This window comes from Rissa tridactyla, chromosome 2, assembly GCF_028500815.1.
Source record: "Rissa tridactyla isolate bRisTri1 chromosome 2, bRisTri1.patW.cur.20221130, whole genome shotgun sequence".
Taxonomy (NCBI): domain Eukaryota; kingdom Metazoa; phylum Chordata; class Aves; order Charadriiformes; family Laridae; genus Rissa; species Rissa tridactyla.
In genome coordinates, this window is record NC_071467.1 from 32712317 (window position 1) to 32736782 (window position 24466).

Consider the following 24466-nt stretch of genomic DNA (forward strand, 5'->3'; position numbering starts at 1 on the left):
GCCCTACTAGAGTGATTGAGATATTCCCAAAGGTAAGCTACTGCTTTGGAAAAAGAAAACAGCATTAGACATTTAAAGCTTCAACGGTTAAAACGTTTACTTCATAAATATTAAAGCCAAGGCAAAGCTTCTAACTCTGCCACTCCTGTAAAGGATGATGTTCAATCACAGTGGAGCAGAGAGGGTGTCAGTGAAGATGCTGGAAAGGATCGATACCGTTCCCTAGCAACAGGGCTACGTGCCAGGGGTTCCTGCATCCGCAGGGACCCTCCTGACCCACTAAATCAGGGCAGCAGTTTTGCTTCTGCCGCCATTGTGCTAACTTGGAGCAAACATTTCCACTGCTCTTATTTCTCAGATCAACCCAGAGATAAGAGAAACAAGTAGCAGCAGGGTGGGAGGAAGATAATTATATTGCTTCTTTAAAAAGATGGGTGTGTTGTCTGTCAGGACAATCCTTTAAAGAAAGGTAGCTTTATGAAGAGAAAGAAACTTCAAATGTGCTGATACAATTATTGTTTTCCAATATCAAGTGACGGACCTAATGTTTAATTATAGAGCAATCGCAGCCTGTAGCCATGGAGCATAGCTTCCGAGCAGAGGTTATATTAACTGTGCTCACAGGGCTGCACAATTATCATGGTCTGGTAGAAAATGCAGACAGTGAAAAGCGTACACGGCTTCTTTGTTTTGCCATTCTTTTAACCTTCTTGAATTTTATAATTTAATTGTGGGTGGTAGCTTAAAAATAATTTGGTTTCCTATTATAAAACAGCATTTTTAGGATTATTCTGTTGTACATGAGAAAGCACTGACTCAGTATGCGTGGAGTGTTTTTCCTCCCTGTGTGTTCAGAGCCAATATGGGGTCCAAATAAACTATCTGTTTTGGTTTTAAATTTGGTTGCCTAACCAAAAAAGGACAACAGGAGAGGAGAAGCAGGCAGCTAAAACTCAACTAAGATTAAACCCAGAGGCTTCCTGAGACCATTATTTTAATCAGAAAGCTGTGGAATGAAATGGAAACCATATGTTTTTTGTCAGCATAAGGAGCATATTTTACTACCGTTATCATAGAGGTATGTGTTAATCTTGATGCCTCTGACGAATTTAATGTGATTGCATTATTTTCCTTCAAATGTAGTATCATGAGTATATTGCCTGTATATTTTTACTCTCTCTTGTTCTCTCTCTCTTCTCTTTTAAGAAAAAATCTTCCAGTGTTGTGTTAGATATTTGAATGCTCTGTTTGACTTCTGCATGAAATGGCTGGGCCCACCAGAGACAGAGATACTGGACAGTGAAAACAGCCGATTTCAGTAGCAAGGCTCCTTGCTACTAAACCTGATTTTCAAAATACCATGGGCTGTTTATAAGTTGAGACTCACTCTTGTCCTGACCTTAGATTTTTCTTTATTGCAAAGTACGCCGAAAATGCGAGAGGACACTGGAATAATTAATTGATTCCTTTGAGTGATTATGAAGATCATCTTACAGAAACTCGTTTGAGCTGCCTTCACAGGATAGTTGTACATAAAAACATTCATGTAGCTTAGAAATTCTTCAAAATCTGTGGAAAAATGCACTACCTGCTGTAGATATATCAAATATTCAGTTCACTGCCTACCTCAAAATCGTTAATTAATGTTTACACGGGTCTCTTGTTTCTCCTATGTTGAAGTAATTTCAGTACAGTACATTAAAAGCAAAAAGACTGAAGGTTGTAGAGGCATTGTTGATGTTTTTTTCTTGATTATCCCCATGCTAATTGAATTGTACAGGTGTAACTGAGAGTCGAATTGAGTGCTCAGGCACAGTGGAAGACAAATTTTTCATCTTCTGAAACCTATGGCCATAGGCCATTAATTTCAGAAGGAAGTCTCGGGCCAGCACCCCTGTCGAGAGGCTAAATGAGGGTAACAGCAGTTGAAATAAAGACCAAAATCAAATGAACTCTGATTTTTTATTTTTTTTTTTTAATTATTAGTATAATAATAGCTTGGGCTACTTGCACTACCCCATCATTAATTTTTTTTTAAACTGGTAGTCAATGTGCAAACTCATTAGTTACTATGCAATCTGAGTAGTTTAGAGTATATACACTTCACATTTATCATTTCACTGTGTTAGCAGGCAATCCCTCCTACTCTGAGAGAGAAAAAGGCCAAAGCAGTATCTCTCATTAACTTTCCTGTTTCCATGCTGCACCGCAGGACAGGGCAGGGTTGCATTTCTGTGAATTCCTGGATGAGCATTATGCCACGGCAGTTCCTCTCTGTTATCTGAGGAACAAGGTTTTGTGTTTTGGATCTTGGCGTTGGGAAGATTTTTGACACAGGACTTGTATGGTCATGAAGGCTGACTGCTGCTGATATAAAGAAGTCCCATAAAGCTCTGACTTGTCTTTAGCCTGTGCAATGACTTCTACAATAAGTCCTAAAAAAATCCTAAAGGACACTAGGATTTTCCTTGGCCCTAGGAAAACTTTGGCTTTAGTCAACTCTGTACGTTAACGAAGAGGCACACTAGAAGCAATGGATTTTATTACAGCTCACCTGTTCTTCACCAATATAATCACCCCAAAGAAGTTCTGCCAGCTAATATAGACAAAAGCAGGCTTGGCATCATTACAATCTATGGTGAAGGGAAAATGGCTCTCCCTCCACCTTCTACCAGACTGGAGAAAGAATGAGAAAGAAAAATTACTTTTTCCTCCATTGCAATCTTGTTCCAGGTATGCTTAGCTGGACGCCTGTACCAGACTCTGGATGTGCGTTCCTTATCACAGTCCGTGTTCAACACACAGCCAGCAGGTATGACCCAAAATGGAAAGGAAGGCCATTTCTTATATAACTTTATCTGAAAAAATAAATACCCTGGGATAGGGAAAGGCTTTATTTTTTTGACAAACACCTTGACAGATCCACTGTGAAAGATGAAGAAAACTCCCATACCTCCAAAAAGCTACAAGCGTAATTGAACAATTCAGGCTCACTGAGGTGTGGAGGGCACAGCTAGGGAGTGCTGGCACAATTCTTCAGGGCTTGACAGCTCCTTGGGAAGAGTCTATTTTTCAGGAAGCTGCTCATTAATCACAATTCTCTGTAACACTTGGGATAGCCCCAGGACCTTAATCGATTACCTTTTCTCAGTAGAAAGCTAGACAGCCTAGCAGAATACAGCCCTGGTGCACACAACAGGCTACACCCCAGCACCGGGTTGTATTTTACAGGGTGTGAGGCACTTCCTGGGTGCTATATGCAGTTGAACTAAATGTTTGTTTGAGGATAGTGAACAGTCAATGGCCAATAAAACGTTATGGACTGCCTATTTAGACAAAATAATATCTAAAAAATGGCCCATAAAAGTAATTCAGTTCCAAAGAGTTAATAGGAAAGGGGAGACAAGGCACCTTCTTAAGGTGGCTTAGTGCCCTCTCAAGCTCAGTGTAAGATGCCTACATCCCATCAGCATCCCTTGGCTGCTAATGGGGACTGAGCAGTAGGTTCCTCTCTCAAACAACATCTCCAGGGTGCTCCCTGGGAGTGCGTGGCCCCAGCCCAGCACCCCTGCAGCAGCCCCAGCTCCTTCTGCCAGCTGAGCAGCCCAGACCCGGGGCAAAGCCAAACTGTCCATCATTTTTACCCTTCCTTTAGGCTACTGCGCTGAAAAGAATGGAAGATTTCAGTCATAGGATACCAGGTTGGAAGGGACCTCAAGAATCATCTAGTACAACCTTTCCTGGCAAAATGGCGGTCTAGACAAGATGGCCCAGCATCCTGTCCAGCTGAATCTTAAAAGTGTCCAATGTTGGACCACTTCCCTGGGGAGATTATTCTAATGGCTGATTGTTCTCACTGTGAAAAATTTTCCTCCTGTGTCCAATCGGAATCTCCCCAGGAACAACTTCTACCCATTACCTCTTGTCTTTTCCATGTGACTTTGTAGCCAGCCTTTAAATACTGGAACATGGTGATAAGGTCTCCCCTAAGCTTTCTTTTCTCAAGGCTGAACAAACCCAGTTGTCTCGGGCTTTCCATGGCAGGCTTTCCAGTCTTTTGATCATCTTTGTGGCCTTCTCTGGACCCTCTCCAGCCAGTCCACATTTAATCCACATCTAACCCTCAGAGGACCATCTTTATACAGGAGGCTGTAAAGTCTTTGAGATATATGAACGCAATAGTAAAACAAGTACTTCCAAAACCTTGGACATATCCAAGAGTAGAGGCAGCAGTTCTATCTGTACATTTGCTAGACACCATAAATACCAATTACCTGGTCAAGCTATCGTTTCTCTTTTCCTATATACAATTTATGTGCTTAGGAAATAGAATGTAATGAGAGACGTAAGCTTGATTATAGTGGAAATCCTGGGGTCAGACATTAAAAATTAAGCACTGCTATTATTTTCAGGTGTCAGCTTACCAAACTTTTGAATCATCAAATCATTACACTTTGGGAAGCATATTTTATACTGAAGGCCTACATTGTACAACTATAAAATTACCCTGGTTATGTACGAAATTGAGGCACTGATATTAGTTAATGCAGGATTCAGCTTATTTGTTCAAAACCTGAATAACCATTTTTTAAATATGAGTAAATTCTCATGATCTCATGGGTTACAGATGCAAACATCCTGTCATTAATACATAACTAATACCAAGCATCAATAATAACTAGATGGCAAGGTGTGTTACATTTATCTTTTCTGGAGTTCTGGATCAACAGAACATGCATTTTCCCACTCCACTGCTATGAAAAAATCTAGAGTTGTGCTACAAATATTCTCTACTCACGTCTCTGTTTCTGCCCTTGACAGGAAAGTGAAAAGTTCCCTGATTTGAAGGCCTTGCTTACCTCAGGTTAGGATTCTTGGGAAGCACAATATAATTTCCACTCCATTAGGATGTTGTTTGGATTTGTGCAGCTTCCTGCAGCTTCAATGAATTCTATAGGGAGTAAAAGTCAGTGATGCGTCTCACATCTTCTACCTTCACAACCAAACACCTACTGCATAGAGATATATCATTATAGGATCAGATGGTAGTAGTGCAAATTAATGTACAATGACAAAAAAATACCAGGGAAGTATAGGTGATGAACGGTACACTTAGCAAAGGAAAACTTTAAGGAAATATACGGAAAATAGATTTAAAATGTTTATAGGAAATTTCTTTTAAACTCATCTTGGTTGAAGGGCAAAGTATTTTCCTCCATTTTGCGCTTAACTAGTTCATATATTCTGCTTGTGTAATTTTTTGGTGCATAGACCTTCTCAGCTTGCTGAATAGTTAGTAATCAAAGCTGGCTGTCCTCATATTGTGTTTGGTAACAACTGCTGTATTTTCAGGTGTTTCACAATTTCACAAGGTGTGATAGTGCTGCCAACATTTTCCTTAATGAGGGAAATCTCATGAATCTTCACATCTATGCAATTCTAAGTCTTCTTGTGGGTCATATTTTACAGTTTTTATATTTAATGTATTCCACTTTAATATAGAAACTTTTATAAACAAAGATTTTAATATAATTACATATGAGTATAATATTTTAAAATATAAAATGAATATAAAATTTTGTATGGCATAATGTAATTTATAAATATAATTATTAATATAAGTATTTAATATAATAGTATTAGTATATAGTAAGATTAACATATTTTTATTTTATACTCTTCATAATTTATTTTTCTGTCCAAAATAGTAGTACTTATTGCGGTTGATAAAGTTGTGGCGAGAAGGCTTATTGTTCCAGATTGTTTGCCCCAACTATGCACAAGGAATCCCCTTCCTTACAGTTACTTTAGCTGAAATTTTTCTCCCCTATCATACAGCTGGAACAAAGTTTTTCAGTGTTCAAAGGCCTCCAGAAAGGACTGCATCATTAGTCCTCATCTCATATAACATCTCACCGCTTAGTTTAATAAAATCTTTTTTAACTGCTGGGCAGGTAAACTATTAAAAGGTATCAACACAATGTGACCACAGATAAAGTTACACCTCCAACCCGGTTATGCTTAATTTGACTTGTTATTTTCTAATTTACTGCAGTGATATGAAACTCTCTTTATTTCTACTAGTGTTCTTTCACTGAAAGCTTTTGCATAATGTCACAAGTATTTACTGCTTTCATTTAGAGATTGCATGTAAAGAGCTGCATTTCCTCTCCCACAGCTTTGATTATCCATGAAATATTAGGTTAGATCAAATTTCTCGATCTTAAACTGGATAGCCTTACCTTTGCTACCATAGGTTTTTCGGTTGTTGGGGGTTTTTTTTATTTTTTTTTTTTACCCTTGGTGGCTGGGTGAGAGAAATACAGCTTGTTCTTTCCATTGGCAAGTGACTATCAATATGAATGATATTAAGAGTCTCAAAGGGTTTGATAACTGTATAGGTGTAAATAAAAATCCATGCTCCGGAAAAACCTAGCTTATTGCTTTAGCAATAATGGTTGGAATAATGGAAATTTAAAGTGTTTTCTGCAATTCAGAATGTATTTGGTTTTGTTTGTAAAGTAATACAGCCATACAATATGTTAATGTGTTACATTGGGGTGGAATGTGTTTAGATAGATGATCTGGGGCATAAGGTATACTTTATCAAGATATTTGTTGGCTTTTGCTGATTTGTCACCAAAGGTTTTTATAAGATACTGTTAAAGTCACTGTGTCCATAAAGATGCTGTAAAGGTGGAATTGAGGTAATTCCAAATTTATTATAGATCAACTCAGTGGAATAAGGTATCTTAAACACACCATTAAGTACACGTAAGCAAACAAGTAAATTGAAATTTTGGAGCTATAAAGGAGACTGTTGGAGGAAAATGCTTCACAGGTTTATCCAAGACGATACCTTTAGAAGAGGTTGGTAATTTTGTTTTACAAGTCCAAAGGCGTTTCACTATGGACAGAATAGCAAACTGCTGGTAAATATTTTGTTTTAGAAGGGTGCTTTTTGGTTCTGATAATAATGATAACTTTACTTTCTAAGTTTCTTTTGAAATAAATGTATACTTTCTATACCACAACGTGGTGGTCAGAAATTCACCAGGGAAAGTGGCAAAGATTAACTAGGCACTATAAGATCTCAGTTCAGTTTGAGAGTTGGCACTATCTTCCTCTCTATGTCCAAATCCTGCTGTTCCAGGCTTCTCAGGCAGATTTATCCCAGCTGCTTGCATAATACATTAATTTATTATTATCACCTGGATTATATTGTTTTCAGAGGTACCGCAATTGTTTTCAGAGGTACCACATAGAACAATGTAGAAGACTATAAAATGTTACTAATCAATATGATGATAAGAGACTTCTAGTGCAAACCCCTACATATGAGCTGAATTTACAATGCATGAGATCAAAAAAGGGTTAATACCCTGCCAATTTGCTGTAATTCTACCATCCTCTAGAAGAAGTAGTGTTGATAAGAAAGAAAAAGTGTTAAAGGACACTGAATTATTTTATATGGGATTCACTACTACCTTTTAAGAAGTAAAGTATTTGGTATTTCAAATGAAGAAGTGCTAATTAAAATGCAGATTTGAGCCAGTGTTTTTCATGGTCAGGTTAAAAACAATCTTCACCTTTCATTATCTACCAGAATTATTTCACAATATTGCTCTAGAAATGATAATTCAGACCTTTTGGCATTGGTGACTACTTAATAAATTAGGTGGTTGGAATAATGTTGGAACTTTATGACTCTGGGCCTTATAAAACTAAAGAAAAGAATGTCTTTTCATTCTTTTTTTTATGAATGCTCTGAGGGCAGACAATGTTACTGTTATGTTCTATGCTTATCATCCTATATTCATCTGTGCTCTTAATTCTTTGCCATAAATCCAATTTGTATGTATGGATTCATGAGACTTCAGTGGGACTGTAAACAGTGTCAAAGAATGAAGAATGCAGCCTCTTATTTGAAGAAACCTTGATCTATTATAAGTACATCTTCTGTTTAAAAAGCAAGATGAAAAATTTTTTTCTCCTCTCTATTTTGCAACATGCGTTCCTCATTCAGTTGCACAGACTACTCTGACCTAGAGATTTCACCTCATAAAACATAAATAAATCTGTTTTTTCAATTACTCTAACTTCAATAGGCATTAACTGAGCTGAGGTAATTCTAGATATTGGACATACTTGTTTTAAGAGATGTGTCCCAGCATTCTTAAGGACCTGGACTAAGATCTTATACAGCCTACTTACTCTTTGTCTCAGTACTTGTTGCAGGGTTACCTCACAGGCTAAGAAATACAAAGGAAAGGGTTATTATTTTTGTCTCTATTTTGCAGAGCGCTTCCTGGGTTTGCCCAAACCTTGAGGAAGACTGTGGCAGAACCAAACTTTTTGATCAGGGTAATTTCCATGACATTCTTTATGTTTCTTGACTGAAATAACCATTGATTGCCTGTAAAAAAAGTAAGGGGAGGGGGCAAATGTGAAAAGTAAACTTAGCAAAATCTTTTTTCTTACTATGTCAATGTGTGAATTTGTTTTCATATGTGACTTACAAGTGATGGAAGCCAACCACCTGGACTTTTCCATCAATTTAAGCCACCAAGTGAGATAAAAAGGGCGAGTCAGCACGCACAACACTGAACCTTGACTTTCCTTGTGTCTATTTTTAAGTGACCTAAATCACAGTGACTATCAAATTCTTTCTCATGGAATAGTGCAGTAAGATTTTAGCAAAGTTCTCACCTAGATTCTTTCAGTACAATAAATCAACACACATTTCATACTTTGGCATATCATAAAATGCAAATTCCCTGCAAACTCATAGTAGCAGTCAAATGTTTCTTCATTTATACCACTGTCAGTTCAAAAAGACACCTGCTCCTGCACATGCACTCTTGTGATACTAAAAATAGAGAGGAAAAAACCAACAAGAACCAACAGAAATGTCGTTCCCCTGTCATGGGTGTATTGGAGCTTTTCCTGCTTCTTCTTTAGTGACTTTGCACTGTCAAGTATTACAATTTCACATCTTTCCCTTGTACAGGGTACAATAAAAACATGTAAACGTAAGCATGGATTTCTATCCTGACTAAAGGTGTTAACTAAAAGGTAGACACTATCCGTAAATGTCACAAAATGTCTTTACTTAAAAGCTATTACCCCGGAACAAGCAATTAAATGCTATTTAGAGCCGGTTGAATACTCATCATTTTTCTCTTCCTCGTACTGAGGCTCATAGCTATTTCCATCCTAGGTTTTCAGAGAAATGACTGCAGAAACAGAGATAACCAGATACTTTTTTGCCTTGTTTTAAAAGTGCTAGTAGGATTAATTGCCATGAGTGCAATGCCATCTGTCAGTGTCCCACAACAACATATCACGAAAGCATCCAATTAGCAAATTCAGGATACAGTGTAATTAATCAAATGTAAAGCTCCATATTTGAGACCCCTTATTTCTCTATTCACTTCAATAACCCCTTATTTCATTTAATATGTTGTCATCTCATCTCTCTTTGTTCTGCTCTTTGTATTACCTCACCTTCAGTTTGCATCTCCAAGTCGCAATTAGACAACAATATTTTTTCACTGTTTTATGCATTTTGCCTGTCATATGTACCAAGAGATAGTTTAGAATTATTGTAAGTAGTGTTTTTATTCAAAGTAGGACCTATCTAAAAAGATTAATTATATTTTTGACCTTCACATTTGAAAGATCAAAATATTTCTGGTTATTGCTGCCTAGGCTTTATTCACTTATGGGTTAAAACGGCAACAAATTGCATTAAGCACAGCAACAACCTTCATCTGTTATCTTTATTTCTCTAAAGAAACAGTCTGGGAGGCTCTGTGTGTTTGCCTGTGTACATTTGTGATTCAGTGAAAGTCCATAACATTGTGTTGGAAGAGAATATTTTGGAAATGGTTTTCTAAGCTTGGAGTATTTATTAGTTGCAGTAGGAGACTTTTTTTTTTCATAAAATTTGATAAACAACTTGATTGGTAAATAAATTTTACTCCTATACAACTGCCATGATGTGACAGAATATTTCCAAAGCACATATTATTCCTGGTGGCGATGGCAGAAATTTTAAACATGTTCAACTATTTGATCCTGTAAGAATTAATTTACAGCTTCTCCTTTTGTTCAAATGGTCAGTAGTAGATATTATTTCTATCTCATCATTTCATCCTGCTACTATCAAAATGATCACAGTGGAAAATATTTCTATCTAAGGATGCCGAATAAAGTATAGAAATAGCATTTTTATGTCTAAAATATTTGTTTTGAATGGGCTGGTGCTGGTTCATTGTGAGGCAACAAATGTTAAACACAGTTCTGAGGAAGACGGCCCCCAAAGCAGTAAGATATATTTTTGAATGTTATGGGAATAGCCTTTCATCTTGATTGCTGATTACATTGATTTCTGGTCTGCTTTTTCGTCATTTGTTTGAAGATAAGTCCAGAAATATATTGGAAAAAATACAGATAAAGAAATATAGTGATTAAAATATTCTCTTGATACACGTAGCCATCATTCATCACTCAGCATCTATCATTCCGAAATATTATGTAGGTGTATTAGCACCCAGAATGCAGCAGGGGTTGTTTGCATTGCATCCTGGAATTAAGGCTATTGAGACAAAAGTCTTCCTGAAGGTCCTTTGACCTCTTCTTAATCTATGCCAATTGTTGGGTCAGTATTCTGGGGAAAAAATAATAATCAAAACCACATTTAAAACAATGCTTAAATGGTTCTTGTTCATAACCCTGAATGCTGGTACCCTGAGATCAGTGACAGGAACCCCTAAATCTCATTTCCACGGTCTCTTGCATATTCATGTTCTTTGATCCTTTCAGTGACAGTGTTTGTGAGTAGTAATAAAATTACAGGCTATTTTGTACACCAGCATATTTAAGATACGAGACAAGAGTGATGAATGACTGTGGGGAGAGCTGACCTAAATTCAGCCCTGTGATCAATACTACAGATCAGGTGGGTAAAAAAATAAGGATGTTTAAGAAATACAACTCGTTGTTAAGCAAGACTTAATTGTAGTTCTGTTTCTTCCCTGGTGTTTTAGAGTATGTTTTTCAGAAGAGTGATACCTTCTAGTAGGAGGTGTACCTGCCCATGGCAGGGGGTTGGAACTAGATGATCTTTAAGGTCCCTTCCAACCCAAACCATTCTATGGTTCTACGATTCTATTTCTGGCCATGCCACCCAGCTCCTGAATAAAATGATTACTGAGTTTCATCCCTTGGCCCTCAGCAGTGTTGCCTTTATGCTGAAACATACAGATCAGATTTTCAAAGATCATTCCTTAACCTTTGAATGCAAATTCCTTATTTTTCTTGTGTTATTGAAAGATGTCTTCCAGTGAGAACACATGAAAAGTAGCTGACAGGAAGATAGCAGATCAGGCCTAGAAAATGCCCAGCTACTTACCAACATGTGAAAAAATGAGTACAATCTATCCTTGCAAACACAGAAATGAGTAAGCTTGTGTACTGTTTTTCCTCTTTAGCATTTTGTCAAAAGTTTCTAAATAAGCTGTTGGTGCACACTAAGGTAGGCTGGTATTCACATTTGTATCACTGATCTTTCCCTTCTGCCCTCTTCACCACTAAGAAGGGTCTGTGCTCAGGCTTTCTCAGAACATTTTGTATTCACTCCTCACTGCACAAATTCAGTTCTGCACCTTCTCTGATATTTTTCAGAAGACCAACTACAGAAATTTTAAAGGTTTTTTTACAAATGTAAAAGAAAATTTACCAAAAAAGATAAGCCATCCAAGCAAATCGGAGAACTTATGTTACATAGGAATCTAGTCATAGCAATCATCTGCCTAAGAGGGATATGCAGGTGGGGCTGTGGTTCTAAAATCACTCCCTCTGTTGTTGTTGGGTCCCACAGGACCCGTCTTGCTGAGGACTGTGGAGAAGCGCTTGCGCTCTGTCAATGTGGCATCACTGATATTTGTATGGCAAATCACCACTGCTCCACAGACACCCCCAGAGCACCCTAACCCACACAAGGCACCACCAGGGGGGACGTTTTTGGGGTAGGAAGATATATTCTCTTTTTCAGTGTCTGGGGGGTTGTGGGAGCACCATTCACAAGCTATCACCCCACCCAATGCCCCCTGGAAACTCAGTCTGATATATCTTATCCAGTGGAGTTCCACAGATGGCTTTTAAGTGAGGTCCGTCATGGCTACTCTACCCAGCCCCTGCAGGATTTTCAGCTGTGAAGACCTGGTGTCACAGGAAATCTGAGGGAAAGGCATCTGAGTGGCCACATAATAAATCAGGGAAGTTCTGTCTCCACGTTCCATTTTGTGCCTGAAAAGGTCAAGTCACCCTGATGGGGAAGAGGACAGAGGGCAAGTAAAGCAAACACAAGTCTTCATGGTGTTTGCTGTCACAGAAGGACAGGCATCTCACACGGTCTCCTCCTGCCTATCAAGCGTCATAAGAGAGCTTACCTCCACACAGTCTTCACCGGCTCAGATAAGTGAGAGTTGTACAGGGCCAGGCACAGAAGTCCGTTGCTCCTCTGCTGTGGAGATGCAGGGCACTCCACCATACCTCCTCAAGGACATACTCTTGCGTAGCACTATAAGGCAGAACATACAGGGCAGTTGCCTGTACTTAAACATAGTCACCAAACAAAAGCTTAAACTCAGCAGTGTTGGATCTCTAAGAATTAAAAGCACTTACAAAGTCAGTTAAAATCAACAGATCTAGTGCCTTGTGTTTGTCAGGGAATCCCATTTCCAGTAAAACTCTTTTCCCAATATTCCTAATGTTTCACATCCACTTACAGGCCAGGACTGATCCTATTTAGCTGATAAAGCGGTGTGCTTGTATGTAGAGTTGAGTTTTATTTGACTAAGATGCGCATAAAAACTGGCAACTGTCTTTCCCAGAGAACCCCTATGATGACACTAAAAAACCCAAAAAAGGGTTTGTTGGCAACATGCATGAATATCTTCACTCTATATTTGTATAATACCACATGTAAGTATAGATACTTTATAGGGATATTCAACAGAGAGATGCTGGTGACTGGATTTCCCTTTACTAATGGCAAAAAATGGAACAGACTAGTCTTTATATGAAAAAAGGTGATCCAGCAAACCAAATGACAGTAAAAGAGAAAAAAACCCAAACCATATATTTAATGAAAAGGCTTCTGAGGAAGTGGATAACATTAAAACATAGCTGTAGCAGTTGGTCTTATCTTTCTTTTCTGTGATGTGAGACTACGCTTCACTGATCATATAGAGGTGAACACAGGCTTTTGAGAATAAAACATAAAATTTATGACAATTTTGCTTGTATCTGGTGCTGGGTACACATGAAGAAGAGGTAAATCACTCAATTTCTGACTATCACTAGTAGAAAACCAGGATCCCTTTGAAGCAATGATGATTAAATAACAGACTTATAATATTTCATATTTAACTTTTTCTTTAAGACCTATCAATTTTTAGACAAAGTTGAGAAAATTACAGTGCTCTGTTTGTCAACCAGTTGCAATGCTCAATTTTTATGTCAGTTTTTTAAGTTCTGCACTGAAGCAAGAATGGGGATATATAGATACCTGTTACTATCCGTGCAATAGTAAATTTGTCATAATATTTGTTAAAACTGAATTCTCCTGCTCTGCTGACAGGCAGGAGTCAGTAGACTGATTTTTGTGACTGACTGGAGAATCAGATTTGTTTGGATGGCATGTCTGCTGTGAAGAATGTGAAGTCTGGTTTGGGTGCAGCCTCCTGAAGGTCATTTGCTTATTCCATGCAAAAAGATGTCACTTTTGCAATTCATCAACGTTCAGAGGTGGTGGCAAGCTTTGCTTGGTTATCTGGTCTGTGATGGACATTTACTAACTTCCAGAATGAAAGACAGAATTAAGAGCTTATCAGAAAACAAGAAAAAAAAAAAACCATAATGCTCATCCTTTTCTATATACCATGTTTTCGATGTTATAGACAAATTCTTTTGAATGAATAACGCAAGACCTCACAGAAGGGTCCCCTTTCACCAGCAAGCTGAATGTGAATTTGAAATGGAAATAAGGCTGGTGATCTGAAGAAAGGAGAAGGAGGACCTTCCTCTGCTTAAAGGAATAGAAAAAAAATGGCAGAGATATCACAGCTTCAGTGCTATACTTTATTCCTTGTTTTATTTCCTTTTTCCAATTACCTTGCTGTTATCAATTACCAGAGAAACAATCTGACTTACAGTTGAAGAAAACCGGTACAGTTAATGATCATGGTATGTACATTTCATATTATAGCATGGATGTACATAGATTTGTTTCCAATCAGAGGTGTACTAATGTAAATACCAACATAAACTAAATTAATATCCTTTATATTGAAGCCTATGTAACTCAGCGCATATGAAATCAGAAAGCAAAGTCTCATTTTATGTTGTGAGATCTTACCACGCATTTTTCCATATTTATCTGAGAAGGCAAACAGAAATCCAGAAATGTTTGTGGATGTGTGCATACTAACAGGGTGCTTCTGCAGCTATAATCAATGCTTACTCCACTGTTCTTCAAATACCGCATAAACAGAGAGGTCAGAATGGCGATACTATATTGTTCAGGGAGTCTGTAGACTTATCCTTCTAGGCTGTAGCTTTTCTAAAAAAGCATTTCTGCTGCCAGCAGCTTGGAAGAACATATATTTGTCTCATGTTTTCCGTAGCCAACTGTTGTGATTATGGATTCATCATGTCATAACTGTATTGGTTCCAGCTCGGATTGGTAAGGAGCACATTCATGCTAAAGCCATTCTAAAGTGAATTTATTGACTCAGGGCGCCATAGTCAATGTCAGAACATCTTTTTTTCCCACTTTTTTGTCTTCTCCTCTGTATTGTGTGCACTGTGCACCCTTCAGCCTTATTTCCTTATTTTTGTTCTTTCTCTGGGCTTCCTTCCCCTCCCTTTTTCATTTTTCCTTGCATAACTGAGACATCACTGTGCTTTAGTTCTCTTTGCATTCAGAATCAGTTAGCCATGGCACAAAACATGAAAGACTAAGAGTAGAAAAACATAATTATGGTAGGACAATATCCTGCTTTGGACAAGCTTCAGAACACTCTCTGATATTTAATGAATCAATATATAGTTACCATGGCAACCTTCACTGATCACATTTGACCTTGCAGCCATGAAATCCTTCTTCTAAAACACGAGCAAACAGGAGTGTTTGCTGCATGAACCTTCATAACCCTGATTGAAACCCAGGACAGAAATGGTTTTAGTCACAGAGTCCTGAACAGCCTAGCAAGCACCTGCAATGTGATTAGTGTAAGAAAAAATAATGCACTAAATTGAAGCTCCATATTTGGAGTATTTCTTCAAGGTCATAATTATGGAGGGAAATTGGAATTTTAAGTACTTTGGAATCAGATTCTGTATGGAATGAGTTGTAGAAAAAATAAACAGGAGATGATGTTACCTTTTTGTCTTTCTGTGAGTCTACTGTGTTTTATTACAATATCTTGAGTTATGGCTTTTGGAGGAGGGATTAGTAATTGTAATGAATATGTGTCATGGCTAATCTTGGGCTATATGATAACCTGTGTTGGCAAGAAGCTGAGCTGTTGTCAACTATTTTATTCCTAGCTTGCAACAGTTAAGAATACACTGTAAAATATGGCAAAAACACATAATGAGCAAGAGCTTATGGAGGTAACAGTGCTACCTCCATTGATGTTCAGAGGCTAGTCATTGCCTCCATTGATGCTTCAAGGCTAATAAGCTAATAAAAGTGTAAGCTGCTCAAACAGCCTAATGACTCTTGCCTTATTATTTTGTGATATTCATCATATGCAGGCAGTAGAGTTGCTTTTTGTTTTAATAATGCAGCTCTTGATGTATAGCTGCTTGTTATTTTCTGATTGTTAATTTTTATGAGCTCTCTATTTTTTGAGTTACTGACACATGGCATATTACGGCTGCATTTTCTTCGAATTGTGCTGTTTGAACACATAAAAAAAAATGAAAGCTTGTATTGCACCTAGGGACACTTTAAAACATCATCTAATAAAAATCTTTAATATGTAGTTCTTGCTTTTTGTGGAGGTTTATGTACAGCAGCTTTGTGTTCTGTTCCCTTGTGAGTCTTGGGATGGAACCATATCTGACCTCAATATCAAGCAGTTTAAATTGTATGGTCTTTTTATTCTCTCCAATTTTAGGTTTGTTTTTTGTTTTGTTTTTTTGTTATGAAAGGACTGTACAATACATAAAACTGGGACAGACAGCTGGAATCACTGCCTCTCAGCTGAGGAGAAAAGTTCATGTTACAAACCTGCCAGTTTGCTGAGTGAGAGTGGGTATGTGCCACAGCAGAAGTGAGGATACCTTTTCAAATGACACAAGCTAGGAGGTGATTCTGTCCCTCTACTCTGCTCTGCTGAGACCCTGCCTGGAGTACTGCATCCAGCTCTGGAGCCCCCAACATAAGAAGGACATGGACCTGTTGGAGCATGTCCAGAGGAGGGCCATGAGGATGATCAGAGGGCTGGAGCACCTCTCCTATGAGGACAGGCTGAGAGAGTTGGGGTTGTTCAGCCTGGAGAAAAGAAGGCTCCAGGGAGACCTTAGAGCAGCCTTCCAGTACCTAAAGGGGGCCTACAGATGGGGAGGGACTTTTTTATCAGGGAGTGGAGCAATAGGATCAGGGGTAATGATTTTAAGCTGAAAGAGGGTAGATTTAGATTACATATTCGTAAGAAATTCTTTACCCTACAGGTGGTGAGGCACTGGAACAGGTTTCCCAGAGAGGTGGCAGATGCTCCATCCCTGGAAACATTCAGGTTCAGGTTGGACGGGGCTCTGAGCAATCTGATCTAGTTGAAGATGTCCCTGCTTATTGCAGGGGGGTTGGACTAGATGACCATTATAGGTCACTTCTAACACAAACTATTGTATGTTTCTATGATCTGAATTTTTTTTAGATATAAGAAAATTCTCCATGATCTCTTTCAGTCCTCTTGTGTGCATTCATTCTACCAAATTTTCTACTGATTTCACATCAGCTGTGTTTCTTCAGAGCCACTTCATGTTTAGATAATGGCACACTCTTAAAGCTAGCCCATGTGTGATTTACTTTGTGTACCATTGGAAAAAAGCAAAAACTAGTGATGAGTGTACAGTAAAAACCTCTTTCTCTAACAAATAAGATAAATCATACCAGAGAAACCATTTGTAAAAATTATGTCCCATTGTAGAAACAAAATCTATCTATTATATGCAAGGTTTTTAGACCTAAGTAAAGTACAAAACTGGATTTTGTGCTTCTTTCATTTTTTTTTCTGCAGGCAGTTCAGTTTAGGTTTTGACACTTTCCCACAGTTTTTAGCATTAAATAACACCCTGATACCGGTTTATAATATATTGCAATATTTTATTTTCAAGTCCTCACCTTTTTTTGATTAAAATGGTGTACGTGGTATGGCTACAGTTACAGTATCTGACCTTTCAAATGACTGTGCTCTTTCCGAAAATAAGTCCAGTTGGCAAGAAGAATATGGCTTCAAATCAAGACCCATGTTTTATGTCAGACTGCTTTGCTCTGTGAGGAGCTAACAAAGCTGGGCCAGGATACAGCCAGGCTGGTAAACTCCTGTCAGTATGAGGGCCCCTAACGTTAGTGCATCACTCCGGTGTCAGATAGGTTTGAGGAGCCCAGAGGCAGGAGGACTACCAAAAAACCAGAGAGGAAATCAGGAGAATATGGCAAATATTTTCCACATTTGGTATTTTTAACACACCCCAAGAAAGGAAAAAACAGACACACAGAAGGCAGCATGAACTTGCACTGTTCTAAAAAAATCTCTGACAGGATCTTGCGTCTTTCTTTCAGTTCCTGTGAGCAGGCAAAATGGCTTTTATTGAAGTGCTGGGAGGCCTTTACCATACCTCCTCTGCTCCACCCAGGAAGGCTTGCTGCAAAGACACTGATGTGCAGAACCGTTCACCAAGAGCTGCTATCGGTGTTGCCAGAAAGAAACTTGCTCTTTCCTTTCTTCTGTGCTCCATCTGGAAGGAAATGGTACCTAAGAAGGGTATATATTCCAGTATACTAGGCAATCTTTTGCAGGAAGAAGTGTCTGTCTTTGCCACAATCATGTCCCACATCCCACTGACCAAACCTGGGGATCTTGGTAGTTAGTAGGAATTAGTGATAGGAAGAAAATCCAGGGCATAACGGTTGGACTCAATGATCTTAAAGGTCTTTTCCAACCTAAATGATTCTATGATTTTGTGATTCAATAACAGTTGCCAAGACTGAAAAATACCCAGAGAAAAGAGTGGAAAGATGCTCAGTTTAGCTCAGTTTAAATACAGTGAACACAGAGTATTGTTATTTTCAGAGCACCTCAAAACTCTTTCCTGCCTGCACTGCTCTTTGCTGCTTTGGATGTTTCCAATCACATGCCGTGTTAAATTGAACTGATCATGTCAGCGAGAAGATAGGGGAAAGTGGTAAACTGAAGACCTTTATTGTCAATCTGTTCAGTTTTTATATACCCTGCTGCAGAGAATCTTCTCAATATTGCCTTTCCAGAAATATGGTTTCTGAGAGTGGAAGATTACAGTTTCTCGGGGGCAGAGTTGTGCAAGTTCGGAGAAGCTAATCTCCTTCGTGGCCACAGGAAATCCTGTTTTCCACAGCAAGGTGTCTGACTTGAATATTGGTTAACTATTTTGTGATGGGAAACTCTTCTATGGTAACCCAGTCTGAGGTGGACAAACAAGCAAAAATAGGAATCATATATCTATAGTCTACTCTCCTGCAAAGAGGCAAACTCTTGAAAGAACAAATGCATCTTAGTGTTTCTTTGAAGCGCACTTCATTGAGAATGCAACTCACTGGATTAGCTAATATTTCACTGTTATGGAACATAACAATGTTTTACCAATAGTGATTATGACAGTTTACATCGTATTAGCATACAGAACTGCACAGGCTGTGATGCTATCGGTACGTAAAATAGAAAGAGACATTGACACTGTAAGGAAAGGCATTGTCAAGCTGGTGTAAATCCAGTAGGAGGGACATGGTTAGGAGTCTGGAGAAGATGATATATGATGAGAGGCTGAAGGAGCTGGGTTTGTTCACTCTAAAGAAAAAGGATGCAGGAGGCATCTAAGCACTAATCATTTGGCTACCTAATGGCTGGTAATAGAGAAGGCAGAGCCAGACTCCTCTCAGAGGCGTCTGTGAACACAAAAGAGGCTCCTGATGCAAGCTGTAGCAAGGGAGACACTGACTAGAGGGAAGGAAGCACTCTTAATGGTGGTCGTGGTTTTTGAGGGCTGAGCAGGGGACTCTTCCAACTGAAACTGTTCTAGGATATGTTTTTTCTTGTGTGAATAGAAGTCCCTTGTGTTTCTGTTCTAGTGCTAGAAAGGTGCTTGGTACACTGCTTCCTGGTATAAAGCAGTATATCTGATAAACCGTTAATACTTCGTTTTTATTCATTTTTCTTTCTTTGATATCAGAATTACCAAATCACCCCTCAGTACATGTTCCCTGTCAACCAAAACTGCTGCTGCTTTGAGATGGGTTAGAAACATCTGTAAGGCTGCTTGTAAAACCTCCATTGCTCAGGCTTTCAAACTCTGTGCTACTGAGCAGGGTCAATTAGCACCTTAAGGGTCTGCTCGGTTACAATCATTCATAATCTTCCTTGTCTTACTCCTCATCTGTATGCTTTTATTCTCTAAAATACAATTAGGAGGTTTCTTGCCAACAGAGGAAGGTGTTTAGGTCAGGTTAGTGAGTGAGGGAATTACAAGGATTTGGAAAGGCTGACATAACTGATACAGAAAAAGGAAGCATGAAGCAACTTGGGAGAAAGATGGAGAGAAGAATGAGCAAGACCTAGGTTAGAAATGCACTAACCTGTCAAAACAGAAAGACCTGAAGGTGGAGGCAACATCTGTCATAAGAACTGGAAGGATCCTTGAAGCCTGCTTAGCTTTCAGAAGATGGAGGGACCATGCTTGTGATGGTTAGGAAAAGGAGTTAGGAAAGTTGGGAGTAAGGAAAACATATTCCTTCTAAGCCATAACACTAAAAAGACCATTTTTCAACACCACTTTCTTTCACAAGAGTCTCATGTTACACTAGCGTGAGATGAGGTTTCTCAGCTCTCAGGTCCATAAGAATGGCACCAGCATGGCTCAGTGTTTTTGTATCCTACAGTAGAAATTAACTTTTGTGCCTCTGTTACAAAATCTCCACAGAAGCCCAGCTATGGTCTTGTGGCTATGGAGGTCACACAGGCTGTCAGATCTTCCCTGCAAACCTAGGTGACAAGGATGCCTTCTGCTATGGCCATGCTCAGGTTTGCTTTCTATGAGACAGTGTGTGACCTGTTGCTTTTCCAGGGCCAGTTCAGGAACAAGCAGAGCAGCATCATGGGCAGCCAGGCTGTGGTGGGGAGAAGAAGCTGCTGGTGGGGATGGAGAGGTAGGGTGTCCCGGCCAGCAGCAGTGGTTGAACTGCAGCCCATTACGCTGCAGGAAACTGAACTCTCCAGAGCTTTTTTTTCTTTTATCTCTGTTTCTTTCCTCTTCTCCTTCCTGTTTCCTTCCTCTCTTCTCCTTCCCGCAGCAGAGTAGCCCATGCCCCTCATACCCGGAGGGGAGATTTATCTTGGTTGCACAAAAAGAAATTTAGAACTGACTCTACTCTCGCTTCTCCCAGCTGGATTTTATTCTGGTAGTTGTAACATAGCCAAAATTGTTGACTGTCTTTTCTTAATTTTATTAATTGTAACTGGCAACCTACAACTTAATGATGCCAGCTTCACACAGGGCTAGGAGAAATGTTTCAGACAAGCAGTTATGTTGGCCGAAATCACACAGCTTTGAGCTGAGTCTATGTTAAATTTGGCCATTAGTTTTACAAGAGCCCACAAACAACAGGAATAAAAATGTTTGCCCAGCAGCAGCCCTGAGAGCTGAAGAATAGGTCTGCACAAATGTCCAGGTATTTGTCTGTCTTTATAAATATTTCCCACATCAGACGGATCTTTGTGCCCAGGCACGAGCAGCAGGGACAGAGCTGGAAGCTGTTCAGATCACAGACCGCTGGCCCCAGACTTTCTTTTCTGCCTCTATGACGGTGGTTATTTGGAAGGGTGATCTTTATATTCCCACCTTCCCAGCTAAGGTCAGAGCCTCCCAGGCTCCAAAATGGTGACTGGGGAATCCCCAACAAAAGCAAGAAACACCCTTCACCTGATTGTTTTGCTTCTGTTCCAGTGAACCTTTTATATTAGGTTAAAAGAGAATGTTACAATGCCTATTTTAAAAGAATAAACCCTGTCTTGTGAAAAATATCAAACAGCACCATAATATATTGTTCTTGAAGAAAATCCAATAGTTTGCGTTAACCAGCTGAAGCCCAAAAAGAAGCAAAAATATTCCCTACAGGTTTATGATTTATTTTTACTGCATTCAGCAGCTAATTCTAATTACCTTTATTAGGCATACAAAATCCAGATCTGCCTACTTCACAGGGAAGAACAGGCAAAACAGTGAAATCCGCAGTGACGTGTTTCTTTCAGCTTCCTTTCGTGCCTCTGGCGTTAAGATCCCACATGCAGGGAAGGCGGAGGAAGCCATTTGCTGAGCATGACAAGGTTGCTACTTCTTAGGATCAATGCTACGCATTCTTGAGTGCCATCTACTGGCATTTTATTAACTGTTTAGGTGCAAAAACAGAAAGCGCTTCTGTAACCTCTGGTCCCAATCAGACAGAGACAGAATAACAGACTTTGTGCTCCCACATACGATGGCTCCCACGTTTCAAAATCAAGCGCAAGGCGCTGAATCTCAAAATGCATTCCTAAAGTAGAAAGATAGAGCAAAAAAATAACGACTTAAAACATCAAACAAGAAATTATGTATTTTAGTGTTATTCTTAAATGCAAGCCTGTTACCAGGAAATTAAATGTATGTATGCATTTGCCTCCTGCCACTAGGAAAACAAATATTTCTTTAAACCAAAGTGGGATGATTTTGGTTCAAATTTGGTTCAAAAGTGCAACACTTTAGCTTATCCTCATTTCTGAGTTATTCAATAATTTTTGCCTTTCAAAAGGAAAATTTGATAATTTTTTTAGACCAAACTGTCACTTTAAAATGAAAAATAAATTTAGTACCAAATAATATTAAATTTAATATTTTTGGCATTTGCAAAAGTGAACATTTACATTTTGCTTAATTGATTTGAATTATCCTGAAATTTTGCAAAATCCTTTCTTTTTTTTCCTTGGTAGATGAAAGGCATATGATCTTGACCTGACAATTGTTGCCCGGCTGTAGATCTGTTACTCTATATAGGTTTGTCTCAACTAAAAAAAATATACAATTTGGCATAACTTTGTGTTTTTAAGACAAAATGTACACATTCTTTTCCAAACTGAACAGATAAAGCTAATTGAATACAATGAGGGCTTGAATCTTTGCTGCCACATTAGTTTTAGCACGATTTGTCTAACAGGTGATAAAAATTGTAATTGGGAGAATTTTTCGGCTCTAAGAATCCAATTTTTCACGTCTGTGCCCCCAGCTTACCACCACTGCTGAGGAGATGAAGGTACATTTTATTACAAGGCCAGACCTGTCAGAGTAACACTCATTCAGGTTGCAAAGGATTTTCAGACAAAATCTCCCAGACAAATTTTAATCACCTCCATTGCATCATGCCACTAGACTTGTCACTTCCGAGGGCAGGGATGACATCCGAAAGTGTGATGTTATAAATAGAGTGCAAAGCATTTTTATAATAGTCTCTGGTCCTAGGCTACGATGAAAATGGGTATGTTGAACTGAAGCTGAAATGAGCTCTTTCTCGCATTTTTAAACTGATTGAGTGGGTTGGTGAGAGAAGGGAACAGAAGGTCTATTATAAGATTTTTTCCCCTCTGTTTTCCTGCTTCCACTGTCTGACAATGATTCCCCAGCATATATAAAACCTTGAGCTTCACACGGGCATTATAAGACCCGGTTCTTATTGTTATGGGGCCACTGGAGAGAATGGTGGCCCACTAAAAAATGTATCTGTTGAGCAGGGGCTGGGGGGGGAGGCGGGGATAGTAACTGATGTCTTAAAAATAAATGAAAAAGGTGTAATATCACAAGCTTTTGAAATCAAAGTCACCCACAATATAATCAATAGCAAGCCTCCACTTGTTGCTCTTACTAATAAGTCTTTTTTGGCAAGTCTGTATCTGGTAACCAAAGCGGGGATTAAAACAGCAGAAGTTACATACCCTGTTTTTCTCAAGGCTTATTTCCTCCAAGCGTCTCTGCTCTCCAGCCACCCTGCAGGACTTGCAGCTTCACCTGTTGGGCCTATGCAAACAAGCCCTTATAACTTGTGGAAAACTCTCCACCATCCTTATTTTTTATGAAGGAAATGGTTTTCCATATCTGCTGCTTAATCCCAAACCCTGGCAAAGCAAACCAAAACTCTCTCTAGCCTTCCAAATCCCACTGGTCTGCCCAACATATTGTTTTCTTGGATTCGTTGAAGTTGTTTGTCTAAAGATGTCATTTCATTTGTCATTGTTTAATTTTATGATGATTCCCCTTGACGTTCCTTTTTGATTCCATTCCATAAAGTTTCCCATCATTAGAAATTTCATAAAACAACCATTTGGTTTAGAATATTTATTTGAGATGAAAATAACATTTTAATTTAATTTAATTTTTAAATAACATTTTAGTTTCTCCTAATCTGCTCTACAGCTGAAAAGTTCTGTCCCTGGGCAATTGTCTTCTCCGTGATAGCTTCCTACTTGTGCTTTCTTGTACAAATTTGTAGATTCATGTGTTTTACAGCTATCCCCATGACATTCATTTTGGCTTCTCTTCTTATAAACTGTCATGCATTTCAGCTTTCCTGCTGTTAAATCTTGTTGTTTGGCAGTCTCACACTGAAAACAGTTAAGCCGTTTTGCATCAGCAGCATTTTGCTGCAATAGCTTTAAACACACATCCATGTTCAGTGAGTGTTTAATGAGTTTTTGTTTTTCTAAGCATTGCAATCCTGTTTTTATAAGTCGCATTTTGCTGATTGAGGAGGATTTGTCCTGTAGCAGCAAACTTTGAGGGAAGCAGACAGCTAGTGACTGACGTTTCAGGCAGCACTATGCAAAGGCAGCTGTGTTATCCTTTTAAGACAGTAGCTAAGAGTTTGCGTGATTCAGGTAGCTCTTTCCTCACAGTTGTTGTTCTGTCCTTTAAACTGCTCAGTTATGGGTCCTATGATCTTAGGAGTTAGCTTTGCTGTTAGTATAAATGGGAAGAAGTCCCAAGCATTGAATTCCCACTTGAGAACTAGCCCTGGATGTCCTGCGCCTCTGCTCATCAACACGTTGATTGCACAGCAGTTAATCTTGAAGGCTGATTAAGCCAGTGAACATTGCAATTCAACACATTTGCT